General features: G+C 36.1%; 1 protein-coding gene and 1 long non-coding RNA gene across 4 annotated transcripts in view; one reads left to right on the top strand and one right to left on the bottom strand.

The window, feature by feature from the left end:
- The window catches only part of LOC106877203 (carboxylic ester hydrolase LipN), a 99,651-nt gene that overhangs the window by 74,918 nt on the left and 11,626 nt on the right, over window positions 1-13,107 (bottom strand). The gene's annotated exons all lie outside the window — the stretch shown is intronic.
- LOC128249602 (uncharacterized) overlaps window positions 1-13,107 on the top strand; it is a 21,935-nt gene that overhangs the window by 1,713 nt on the left and 7,115 nt on the right. For 2 of the 3 annotated variants that reach the window (XR_008265707.1, XR_008265706.1), the window contains exons 2-3: window positions 4,526-4,610; window positions 6,856-6,924. This is a non-coding gene — a long non-coding RNA (uncharacterized LOC128249602). The remainder of the gene's footprint in view (window positions 1-4,525; window positions 4,611-6,855; window positions 6,925-13,107) is intronic. The other variant, XR_008265708.1, reaches the window with a different exon arrangement.

The following is a 13,107-nucleotide window of genomic DNA, read 5'->3' as shown; positions in this document are numbered from 1 at the left end:
AAGAAGCCAGTCGTATATATATATGTATATATATGTGTATGTGTGTATATTTTTGTGTGTGTGTTTGTACCCCCAACATCGCTTGACAACTGATGCTGGTGTGTTTAGGTCCTCGTAACTTAGCAGTTCGGCCAAAGAAACCGATAGAATAAGTACTAGGCTTACAAAGAATAAGTCCTGGGGTCGATTTGCTCGACTAAAGGCGATGCTCTAGCATGGCCGCAGTCAAATGACTGACACAAGTAAAAGAGGTAGTATACAAAAGGGTTATTAAATGAAAAAAACTATTTAGTATGTAATATAAATACAGGACTAGTAAAAATAGCAACACTTCCTGTGTAGGAGTGTATACTACATTAAGATGCCCATCTGATACTTTTACCATAGGAAACAAATTGGCAGAGTTAAGTGTTGAATAGAATGTCACAGTATTCTGACTATCCACTCCGAGTTCAATTTTACATTTCATTCTTCCATCATCATCATTTAATGTCCATTTTCCATGCTGGCATGGGTTGAACGGTTTGACTGAAAACTGGTAAGCTAGGGAGCTGCACCAGGTATCCAGGGTGATGGACTGACAGAGCTATATGAAAATCATGCTAGATGCCTTACAGTATTTGTTCCAGCTCTTTACATAACGAGTTCAAATCTTACTGTAGCCTACATGGGTAGTGGACTTAATCCTTTGTAAAGTTGAACACAACTACCTGGTACTTTGGGGCCCTTTGGTGGACCTTCACCCTGTTTTAAGCATTCAGGCTAAGTTTCTAATTTCAGGATAACATCCCCACTACAAAACTTAGGTCTGTAAAAGGGTTATGAGCACTGCCCTCTCACATGATTAAAATATTTTTTTTTTAAATTAAAAAATTATAAAATGAGAACAAGAGTCAAATTTTGGTAAATGAAGATTTTTTTTCCATCTTGGAGATATGCAGTGAAAAAATGTAATATGACTTAGGTATACAGAGACTATTTGTTCATTCAACTTGCTAAAATAGCAGCCAAATCTCCCTCAAATCACAACCAAACATCTTTTAAAACAATAGGAAAGATACATCAGACAACGAATACCTAGATCATCATCATTGTTGTTGTTTTAATGTTTACTCTTTCATGCTTCCATGGGTCAGAAGCAGATTTCCTAAGGCTGAAAACCCTTCTTGTTGCCAAGCCCCATCTACTTCTGTCTTCTTGATAACAAACCTGTTCCCAAGCAAAGTAATATTTCCCCGTGGTCAGACATGTTTTCACAGAATATTGGAAATTAATGACACTGTTTGTATGACAGTAATAATCATTTTATAACTATTCTGCAACATCAACACATGCATACAGTGTCTTGCTCAAGGCTATACCATGCTGCCAGGAAGCAAACTCACAACCTTATGATTGTAAGCCAAATATCCAAACCACTAAGCCTCACACCTTATATGCATATGTACGATGGGCTTCTTTCAGTTTCCATCTACCAAATTTACTTACAAGGCTTTGGTCGCCACAGGACTATTGTAGAGGACATTTGTTCCAGGTGCCACACAGTGGGACTGAACCTGAAAACATGTGGTTGGGAAGCAAAATTGTTAACTCCATAGCCACGCCTGTACCTTGATATAAGAAGGAGAATCATAGTTAGAACACTTAATCATAGATCCAGATGGTCAGGGTCAGTCTAGCACTAAGCAACAATAGAAACCAAATTTGTGGAAAACTAGAGTTAATACAGTAATAACCGATAGCTTGTTGGAAAATCAGATTTTTCTCAATCATTATCTCAAAAAGAAATTTACATTTTTTAAAAAACTATTTTGAGCTATTAATAAACAAATTATTTGGCACAAAATTACTTGAAAATATAATTAGTTCCAACTGTCTTTTCTTCACACTCAGTCATCACTTCATTAACAACAAGGTTTACAATTAGAACAGTAGCAGTGGTGGTGGTGGTGGTGGTGGTGGTGGTAGCGGCAACAATGATGGTGGTGGTCGGTGGCAATGATGATGGTAGTGATAATGATGGTAGAGGTGATGGTGGCAGTGGCAATGCAGGTGCAGATGGGTGGTAGTGGTGATTGTTATTATAATAGTGGTAGGTGGAAAATAGTTATAATTGTCGTAGTTGTAGTAATAATAGAAGCAGCAACCATTACACAACATCACTATCAGCATCTGTAAGCTATTTTAGGGGGGGGGGGTTATGAATTATGAATCTATTGCAAGGAAGTGGTGGGTGTGGGTACAATGTCTTCTACTTTCCTTTGGATGACTTCCGCAAGCCCCCCCCCTCTCCAACTGGTAAGAATTAACACAACAAATGTCAGTCTCTTTCTATATTTGTCAATACTAGATGTGAGTGGTCGTGCAGAACCCACTGCAGGAACTGGCTCTACCCCACCTCTCTCATAGTAATTCCTTCATCCTCGACTATGAAACTGACTCCCCATGTACCCCTGGGATCATAGTCCTGTGAATTGCATGGCAACCTCAATTGTGCTGGTGGCATGCAAAAAAAAAAAAAAAAAAAAGGCATCCAGTCCATACTGTAAAGTGGTTGGCATTAGGAAGGACATCCACCTCCAAAAACCACATCAAAGCAGACATAGAAGTTCAGTGCAGTCTTCGACACATCTATTCCTTTCAAACTGTCCAACCCATGCCAGCATAGAGCATGGACATAAAAACGATGATGATGAGGGTGACGATGATGGAAAACTGAAGATCTGATTTTAAATGCTTGAAACAGAGTTAACCGATTTAAGGGAGATTTAGCTACTATTTCAAACAGGCTGATCTCTGTTGGTATATTGAAAGCTAGCAAATTACTCTAAGAAAGAAGTCGACAAGTTCAGTGAGGAATTTAGCACGTAATAGAGGTGCCTATCAGGGCTTCGTTCTCACTACCCTTCTGTTTATAATAGCTCTTGAGGTTAATAACAGAGTTTCAGACATTGAATACTCCGATGGTGTGGTGTTACTAATATTGAATAATATTAAGGCAGCAAGCTAGCAGAAACGTTAGCACGCCAGGCAAAATGCTTAGCAGTATTTTGTCTGTCTTTACACTCCGAGTTCAAATTCCGCCGAAGTCGACTTTGCTTCTCATCCTTTCAGGGTCGATAAATTAAGTACCAGTTGCGTACTGAAGTCAGTTTAATCAACAGCCCCCACTCCCTAAAATTTCGGGCCTTGTGCCTAGAGAAGAAAATACTGAATAATATTCAGCTTAAAGAAATGATAAACAAACTGAAAAACAATACCTCAAGAATTAGAATAGCATTAACTTGTTTGAGGTACAACAAATGGCAAGGTAATGTAGATGTGTTTTGCATACCTTCAGACTTTGAATTATTTCATTTCATTGTGTTTTAAACATAAATTAAAATTTTAGACTTTTAATCTTTGGAAAGTTATCTATTACACAGATTTGTCAGAAGATATTTATATATGTATAAAAAAAATGGAAAAAGAAATTTAAATAATTATTGATATCTTGAAAAAAAATCTGGGTATTCCTCATATCAGATGTTTGCAGTTAGAGAATGTTGGCATATTCAGACCCTTAGTCATAATACTGAATGGAAATAACATGCACATACTACTCTCTGTAAATGGTTAGCAAATGAGAGGAGACAATATAGCATTGAAAGGACTCAGTCTAGCCATGGTGAGGACACAACAACCTCTCTAGTGCTGTTGCCACACTAAATTGCACTCAATATCCTCTGTAAAGTGGTTGTCGATAGGGAAAGCATAGAAACTATACCAAAACCTTATGTTTGGATAAGACATCTCTCAACCCATTTAAGAAGACAATAACTCTGAATAACAGCTGACTCAGACCATTATGACCTGTGAAACCCAGACCAGCATGGAAAGATGGTGTAAAATGATTTTATATGTTGTCCTTCAATTAACCCTTTCATTACTGTATTTATTTTGAGATGCTCTCTGCTTCTTTCAATTGCTTTTAAATGTAACAAAGAATTTAGCAAAATAACTTAGTTATCATTAAGCTAGTGTTAGGAACATTAATTGTGACTAAGGTTTGGTGGAAGATTTTAATTCAAAACTTATGAAAACAAGACATTTGTACTACAGAGCCGGTTTCAGCTAGGTTGGTAACGAAAGGGTTAAAAGGACTTTTGTTGTCTATGGAATAATTCCAGCAGCAATTTCAGACTTATTTTGACTCTGAAAAGATGAAAAGCAGAGTCAACCTTGACAGAATTTGAACTCAGACTGTAAAGACAGATGAAATACAATTAAGCACTTTTGCCCAGCATGCTAATGACTGCCAACTTGTTGCCTTACACCAGATGAATAATGAAAGCTATTTTACTAAATTTTTGTTTTTTAAAAAAAATCAATTGAAATGAAAGAACTGTATATTTCATATACACTGCCTTCATTTCAAGAAATATGGGAGAAAAGGGTTAAAAGGCAATATTCATGAATATAGTAAACAAAGTTCTCTTTCTTTGAAAACAAAGTTGCAAGTCACTGCATATTGATTATCAATTAGGTCAAGAATGCCAAAAACACAGCAGCATTTAAACAGTGTCAGAAGAAATATGTTATGCGACCTGGTTAATACCTTAGAAGACAAAGTGAGTATTGAATTAAGGTAACTTTGATCTTAATTTCATATCACAATTGTTAAATAGCATCATTGTTTTAAATATGCATTAGGCTAATCAATGGTTGACTGCATTTTTGACACGGAGTGTGACATTTACCTGTTTCAGCCCATGTGCTATGGCCATGCTTGAGCACCACCATTGTTGTACTACACACTTCTAACACTAATTCTTTGGTTGATTTTAGGCAAATGAGAGAGTTCAATGTTGCCTCCTTCATTACCTTTATTGCCAAGAGTTAGGTTCATCTGGAATCTTAGATGACAAGATACCAATTTGTCGCGTGTTTACATCCTTCATTGATGTAGCATGGCCATGTAATTAAGAGGTTCCCTTTGCAAGCAGCTCCTTGGGTAAGCGTCTTCTACTATAGTCATGGGCCAACCAATGCCCTGTGAGGAAACTGTATGGAAGCCCAACACGTGTCTCCATATCTCACTGCTTGACAACATATGTTGGTTGTTTACATCCTTGCAACTCAGTAGTTTGGCAAAAAGAAATTGGTAAAATAAGTGTCAAACTAAAGTTAATTACTGCGATTGGTTTGATTGACTAAAACTCTTCAAGCCCTGCTATTAATTTGGTGTGGATGGGTAATATGAAATAATTCAATCACAACATATATTTAAATTAAACATGAAAAAAATTGAAATATTATCATCACTTACATGGAAAAATTAAAGTATTATCTTTCAGTATTTTATAAGGTAAATTCTTAAATTACTAATTGACACATTATTAATTATCTTATAACAGCAATGCCGGAAAGAATCATGGATTGCATGGAAAAATGCAAGCATGAAAAGTTATATTCTTAAGATTATAAACCTGGAAAAGTACTGGACAAGTTAATACACCTGTAAAAGTATAGCACAAGCTATTACTTCTTGTAAAGTAAAGAATAAGAAACTTTTTACTTAAAATACTGAAGCTAAAATTAAAATTTGAATATTAAAACTTATTTTATTATAGTTTACAAATAACACTATACTTATTTAAGTAGAATTTGGCTAATTTACTACCTGAAATACATAAAAAAGTGACTGATTAGACAAACAAACAAATTAGCTGAACAGTTTTGTACAATTAATTTAATAGATGAGAACTGTAAAGAGTGATAAATTAGAAGAACTGACATTCTTTGCTGCAATATTTTAAGTAAAAAGTTGCTTATCCTTTACTTTACTAGAAATAATAGCTTGACCTATACTTTTCCAGGGGTAATAACTTGTCCTGTACTTTTACAGGTTTATAATCTTAAGAATATTACTTTTCATGCTCACATTTTCCCATGTAATAATTAAAGCTTAAGAAATAGGAAGGAAGAAATGAAAATAAGGAGACTTTAATCTTTTGGTACCAATCCACTTGAAACTGCTCCTGGTTCTAGGATACAAACGTCTTGTTTTAAAGTGATTTAAACTAAAACCTCCTACCAAAATTTCATATTAATTTATGTTCCAAACACCAGTTTAACTCTTTAGCATTCAAACCAGCCATATCCAGCCTAAATATTCTGTTTTCTATTCAAACCAGTTAGATCAGCCCCCTCACACAAACCCTACAATGTCATTCTAAAAACAATCACATCATCATAATCTTGAATGTATGAGATAATGCATGATCAAATAAAAACAATGTGAATCAATAAGCATTAAATTCAACTTTACGATGAAAGTAAACGAAGTTTGTTTGTTTTTTTAGAAGCGTTGAGATGTATTGTAAGATACAGAGATAAATTTATTTCTCAAACCATGATAATGCTATAAATAGCGTGATCAGGATAAATTATCCATATAATGCAGAAAAATATGATGGCTGGCCGGCAACGTATTTTTCTGCATTATATGAATAAGCATTACATTTGACAGAATAATCCGAATGCTAAAAGGTTAAAAACAAATTTATTTTTCACTATTTTCAAAATTACCTGAAGCAAAAGTAGAGTATTTCAAGAGAAATATAGGAACAAAAAGGTTAAATGTCCACAGAAAGATGTCTCATAACAACGGTATCACAATTGTTCCTATCTGCAGGAATATGTTATAACAACAGCTACACACCTGTTGCAATATAGCATGTATATCTTTAAAGTACATTAAAAATAAAAGTAGATAAGCATAGACATTATATGGTAAGAAACTTGCTTCCTAACCACATGGTTCCAGGCTCAGTCCCACTGCATGACAACTTGGGTAAATGTTTTCTATTATAGCTTCAAGCCAACCAAAGCCTTGTGAGTGAATTTGGTAGACAGAAAGTGAAAGAAGACGTACTTACGTACGTATGTATCTACCTACCTATCTATCTATGTGCATGTATTTTTGTGTCTGTCCCCCACCACTGCTTGACAACCAATGTTGTGTTTACACCCCTCTAACTAAGTGGTTTGGTAAAAGAGACCGATAAAATAAGTGCCAGGCTTAAAAAGAAAATAAGTACTAAGGCTGATACATTCGGATAAAATTCCTCAAGGCAGTGCCCCAGCATGGCTGCAGTCTAATGACTGAAAAGATTTTAGCATTATTGTTGTGTCCAGTCCATGCCAGTGTTGAAAACTGAACTCAAGACAATGATGATGATTACACAACAGTTAATCATTTTAGTCCATCCAGCAGCTAACCTTAAATATAAACCGAGAATATAGAGACAGCTTTCAAACTACATACACCTTCATGATAGATGTTCACTTGTGACCAAGAATAGTTGTGGCTGATGCCATGTAATGTAACAGGAGCTGTACAATGTCATGTAACACGGGCTCATGCTGGTGGCACATAAAAAGCACCCTTTGAATGTTAGGCCTCACAGAGGTGATAAGTAACAGACCTTTGGCAATATACTGTGCTTGAGAAGACCCATCAAGCCAAGTGAAATCATAGTTGTGGCACCCATTACACTCTTGGAGTTGTTGGCATTGGGAAGGGCATCCAACTGTAGAAACCACGCCAAATCAGACTAGAATCTGATGTAGCCATACAGTTTTCCAGTTTCAGTCAAACCATCTAACCCATGCCAGCATGGAAAACAGGTGCTAAATGATGATGATCATCATCACTAACCATTCAGATCATTGTGCACAGCTCTGCTAGTAACTAATGAACCCATACACATCTGCAAATATTGCAAACTAAGCTTCCCCCATTCACTACACCTGGCAATGCATTTTTGAGTGGAGCTTAAATTTTGCATGAAAAATTTTTTTTTTTTTAAATATCCACACCTTCCTGTATTTGTTTCTTCCATTGTTTATGACAAGCATTGCTTTTCAACTGACCCTCCCCACATATTTCACATGCCTTCAGCAAAAACTTCACACAGTCCTTAAATCATTCAGACACACACACACACACAAGTTTTGGTTCTTTTTACTAAGTGATTCTAAACAATGAATGTGTGGTGGTGTTCTGTGTAGTTCATGAATCTCCTACAAAATAGCAATGAGAACAACTCTCTCTCTCTCTCTCTCTCTCACAACACACCATCTTGAAAAGAATGATGGACAGCATGGTTGATGGTGCACTAACTGAGAAAAGGACAGGATAATTATGTAGAGAATTGCTCTAATCATAAGTATGCATGATCAGAGCTGATCTGGTACTAAACTAAAGATAAATAATACACACTAAATAATTAGAATATATAAAAATCAGTCACTGCCAACACGTGTGTGTTTGAGAGAATAAAACATACTATGATATATTAATGTATTAGGAAGTGGTTGGCATCAGGAACAGCTTCTGGCCATAAAACCCATGCCAAGGCTGGTGCTATGTGAAAAGTATGCAGTCCACACTGTAAAACAGTTGGCATTAGGAAGGGTATCAAGCTGTAAAGATCATGCCAAAACACAGTGGAGCCTGATGCATTCTCTGGCTTGCCAGCTTCTGTCAAACTGTCCATCTCATGCCAACACAGAAAACAGACATTAAATGATGATGGTGGTGATTACATGCATTTTTTTTTTTATATAGGTCACATATTTTATGCATAGGAAAACCTCTCCAGTCCTGGCAACACAACAAAATGCACCCAGGACATTATTATGTATAACTTAAACAAACATTTCCCAGTCACATAAACAAGATAGCCTCTATGCTACCTTGTGGGAGCTAAAACCGCTAGAAGTAGCAGTTAAATTTCCCTCAAATTACACCCTGTCATCTTTAAAAGGAAAGAAACTTTGACAATGTTACTGTTGAACAATGTACCTTAAAGAAAAAAAAAAAGAAAACAATGATTAGAGGTAGAGAGCATTTAATCTTGTCTGTTCAATCATAAGTATACAAATACACACACACATTTCATATATACCATTTCATTACATATCATACAAACATCTACATGAAGCAAGAGAGAGAAGCTAAGCTGAAAGCCAGGAGGAGGCGATGAGCAGTGATTTGGTCATCACTACTGACGCACCAATGGAAAGGTGTTATGGTTCAGGGTTGAAACAGCCAATGGTTATTGGGTACCATGTGATGATATCAATTCCTCCCAATCAAAGTTACATTCATCAAAGGTGAATGAAGAAGCATCTTCTTTCACAGATAATCATCTCACACACACAGCTGTAGAAACTATGCCAAATCAGATTGGAGCCTGGTGTAGCCACCTGGTCCACCAGTCCTCAGTCAGATCATCCAACCCATGCTAGCATGGAACGCGGACGTTAAACGATGATGATGATGACACACACACACAATCTGTAGAGTACAAGCAGCAATAAGAAATACATTATTAGGTTCATCAAGTGCAATATTTCGTGAACAAGAATTAAAAGGACAAGGTTATAAAATATATATGACCCCGCCCTTTTCTAAAAAGGAGGGGCCATACATAGCATTACTATAGTCAAGGAAACATGAACAACAATAATAATAATGACAACATACAGGGCACACAAGCATACAGGATAGGATAGTGGAGAGAGAGAGAGAGAGAGAGAGAGAGAGAGAGAGAGAGAGAGAGAGAGAGAGAAAGAGAGAGAGAGAGAGAGAGAGAAAGAGAAAGAGAGAGAGAGAGAAAGAGAGAGAGAGAGAAAGAGAGAGAAAGAGAGAGAGAGAAAGAGAGAGAGAGAGAGAAAGAGAAAGAGAAAGATTATGTTTAACTATTGGTTTATAGAAAACAGCAGTAACTAATTAAATAAAACTATTACAATAATTAACACTGATATTGATGTTTGTATCAAATTTATAAATAGAAATAAGTCAAATTTAATTTTTGTATGAGTGTGTGTGTAAATAGATAGATATATGGAAGAAATGGACAACTGTGACGTTCATGCCTTTCCAAAGGACATTATTATCATAACATAAAAAAATAGCTGTATTTTTGTTTCATTCCACACAGAGCCATTAAGAAAATATTGGTTCTATGTTCAGCTTCCATACTTACATTGTCATATGGAATTTGTTGAGGCAGATTTACTACTGCTAAATGCCCCTCCTTTCACCAACCCTCACCTGTTTTCAAGCAAGGTAATATTTTCCCCATTGCTAGACATGTTTCTCACTGAAGACTGGAAAATAACATCACTTGTATGACAGTAATGCTTATTTATAGCTATCACATGGACAAGGCAGGGTAAAGAAAGAACTCCCTTCAGTCATGAATGACCATGAGATTGCACCTAGAAAGTTACTCTCTGAGGTACAAGTCTGGGCAAGATTGTTCATGGAAGACCAGCAGTCGCCCATGCATACCAGCCTCCCCTCTCCACACCACCAATGTTATCCAAGGGAAAGATAAAGGCCAATACAGCTTAGCACCAGTGACATCACAACTCATTTCTATAGCTGAGTGAACTGGAACAATGTAAAATAAAGTGTCTTGCTCAAGAACACAACACAGCCCAGTCCAGGAACTCACTACCTCATGATTGTGAGCCCAACACTAACCCCTAAGCGGGGTCAAGACAAGGTACACACAAACACACCTTTATAAATATATAAGATGGGCTTCTTTAATTTTCTGTCTACCAAATCTACTCACAAGGCTTTAGTCAGTTCAGGGCTATAGTAAGAGACGTGTATGAAATATACTGGCTAGTGTGGCTGTGGTAAGAAGTTTGCTTCCCAACCATGTTGTTCCTAATTCAGTCCCACTGTGTGGCACCTTGGACACAGTAGAATCAGAACAAATACTGCTAGGCATTCTGTTTTGATACTAATGATTCTGCCAATCCACTGCCTTTAGAATAAAATAATTTCTAATAGTTACAAGTTATTAGAAGGGGCAGTTCATGTAAAGAGACCCCAATACAGAAGTATAGTGAGTTGAAAGGCAAAGCTGACTTTGGTGGGATTTGAACTTAGAGTATAAAGCTACAGAAGTAAATACTGCAAGATATTTTGTTCCATTTTTATTTCTGCTAATTCATTGTCCTACTCAGTGCTATAGCAACAGTTTCTTACATTGGACACCGGGTCACAAATTTGTAGTCATGTATAGAATCTATATAATTGTCTATGTCCACCACTAAAACTAATATATTATAGACTCCCAGCAATTGACTGACACTATTTTTTAATAGACATTGGAGTAAGTCAATGTCACCCAGATTTGAACTCAATCTAAAGGGATGATTAAAATACTGTAAAGCATTCTCTAATGATTCTGCCAATCTATTACTTCAGCAATAACTAGCAATGACAATAATTTCTCATATTCTCTCCCACCCCACCCCACCCCACCCTCACACATTTTATGAAGTGATTATTAACTCTAATATATCTCTGAAACTTATTTACCTCAAACACAAAAAAAAAAACCCAACAATTCTCAGTTTACCTCCAATATCTGTGCCTCGTTCATGCATACTAACTTTACAGATCCAGCGGATCAAGCTCACTTTCTTTCCAACCTTCATACATCTTTCACATTTAACGTACAGCATCACATTTCATAAATACACAAACAATCTACACTTCACTCAACCCTATTGTAGTTGTGACTACTCTGTTTTCAGAATACACTCTACTACTGCTGATTATGTCACCTAAGTGATAGATATTTCAACAACTTCTACAAAAGCAATTTATTTTACTAGTGTTTTGAGGGTTCATTACTCTTGTAACAACATGCTAAGCCTTTATTCACTGACAACTTGCCTTTGATTAAAACATACGACTTAAGCATTATAAATCACATAAGGTTCATTAAATTTCTACCTAATCCTTTTCTGCATATTGAGCAGCACAGTCATTTCTTTGGCGGTATCAGAGTTCTATCTTTTCTACTAAATAAAACTTTGGTCCCAGTTTACTCCGAAACCATTACATTCTAGATTTTGATATCACATCTGGAACGTTTGCGCTAATTTTTCCAGTTTTTGCTATAAGAACTAGATAATCAGCGTTTAGGAATTCCCATGGCCCAATTCTTTTAGCATCTAATTTCCCCCATACACATCCTCACCACATACACACACATCACAAGCCAACAAAGAAGCCTCTGTATAGTCATTAAAACTGCTAGAAACAACTATGAAATCTTCCTCGAATTACACTACTAACTTAGGAAAGGAACAGAACTTTTAAATAATGCTATCCTAGGTACCCAAAATGAAGGTAGACTGGTCACAGCTGGAATTCTATTGATCATAGATTTGTCAAATCAATGTTTACTTGGGGCTAAACAACAACTAATTTACCCATGTTAGCAAAAGTCAGAAAAGTGTACAGTACAAAATTCCTTTACACAACTTACACCTTTGTACTGACTCGTCAGCAATAGCCAGCATGTATGTCAATTTGTGTGTGTGTGGAAGGACATGGCTTAGTGTTGCACTCATGATTGCATGATTGTGATTTCAATTCCTTGACCAGGTAACTCCAGTTCATTCAGCTTCCTAGCCTTGGTTTAGGAAGGACCTTTGAGATTATATATATATATATATATATATATATATATATATATTCACACTATCATTAAAGGTGCAAAAACATCACAAAATAATGCAGTTTTAATAATAAAGCATATTACTCTACCTCCAGTATTTGAGTACTATTTTTGTCCATCTAGTTTCACATTTGTGCTTATTCAGGTGTATAATATATATGAGGGACATGCCGCCTAGGTAGGCAGTGCCTATCTTGAATAAAATAGATCGATAGCAACATTTTCCTCTCTTGCAAAATATGCACCTAATTCAATAAAATTATGAAGGTTACTCTGATTACTATGCATAAAATACAAAATATTTTATTTTTTTGTAGATCAAGTAGACATAATTCACCCCTGCCTTTCAATCTCAGTATTTAAGCTATGCATAGTACTGCTGTAGTACATGTGCTGCATGCACTCCTACAACATTTTCTTTATGGGCTATAAAGGTAGAAGTAAATCTGCCTTCAACTCAGTTGTGTGCCTGTGTTTCACTTATTTTTTGTATGTTTTACTACATAAAGGTCACCAACTGCCTACCCTGAGTAATTACTGATGGCACATGCCTGATTTTATATAT

This window comes from Octopus bimaculoides, chromosome 16, assembly GCF_001194135.2.
Source record: "Octopus bimaculoides isolate UCB-OBI-ISO-001 chromosome 16, ASM119413v2, whole genome shotgun sequence".
NCBI lineage: Eukaryota > Metazoa > Mollusca > Cephalopoda > Octopoda > Octopodidae > Octopus > Octopus bimaculoides.
Note: the sequence above shows the minus strand (reverse complement) of the source record. Positions and strands in the feature narration are given on the sequence as shown.